Source organism: Humulus lupulus, chromosome X (assembly GCF_963169125.1).
Source record: "Humulus lupulus chromosome X, drHumLupu1.1, whole genome shotgun sequence".
Classification (NCBI taxonomy): Eukaryota; Viridiplantae; Streptophyta; class Magnoliopsida; order Rosales; family Cannabaceae; genus Humulus; species Humulus lupulus.
Window position 1 is genome coordinate 14735581 of NC_084802.1, and position 683 is coordinate 14736263.

Sequence of the window (683 nt, forward strand, 5' to 3'; positions counted from 1 at the left end):
TGCCCATCTCCACAATATACACAGGAAATGTCCCCACTTTGGATGGCAGCAGCTGGCTGAATGTTGTTCCCCAAACTCATATTTTTCAGAATATTAGTCATGGAAGCCATTTGGGCTGTCAAAGCAGTCAATGCATCTACTTCCAGAACCCCCGCCACTTTTCTACTTGTTGGAGCTCTTGTGTTGGACCATTGATAATCATTACTGGCAATTCTCTCCAAAATTTCGAATGCTTCATTATAAGACTTGGACAAGATAGCACCATTGGCCGAGGCATCTAACACCATTCTAGAAGCTGCATTGAGGCCATTATAGAAGGTCTCCATCTGTATACAGTGCGGGATGCCGTGGTGTGGACACTTCCGCAAAAGCTCCTTAAATCTCTCCCATGCATCACTGGTTGACTCATCTTCCAGCTGCTGAAATGACATAATCTCACTTCTAAACTTTGCATTTCTGGTGGGAGGGAAGTATTTTCTCAGAAATTTCTCAGCCAAGTCATTCCAATTTGTAACGGAATCGGGAGGCAAAGTGTTGAGCCATGATCTAGCTCGGTCTCTTAATGAGAATGGAAATAGCTTCAGCCTTAATGCTTCTTCACTCACTCCTTGAAGCTTAAAGGAATCACTCACCTCCAAGAATGAACGAAGATGGAGATGAGGATCCTCCGTTGGCATCCCGCT

At 44.5% G+C, this 683-nt stretch overlaps 1 non-coding gene across 1 annotated transcript; it reads left to right on the forward strand.

Moving 5' to 3' along the window:
• Positions 1-342: 342 nt before the first annotated feature.
• LOC133807875 (small nucleolar RNA R71) lies at positions 343-449 on the forward strand. The gene has a single exon (XR_009879761.1). It is a non-coding gene; the product is annotated as a small nucleolar RNA R71 (small nucleolar RNA).
• The last annotated feature ends 234 nt before the right edge of the window (positions 450-683 follow it).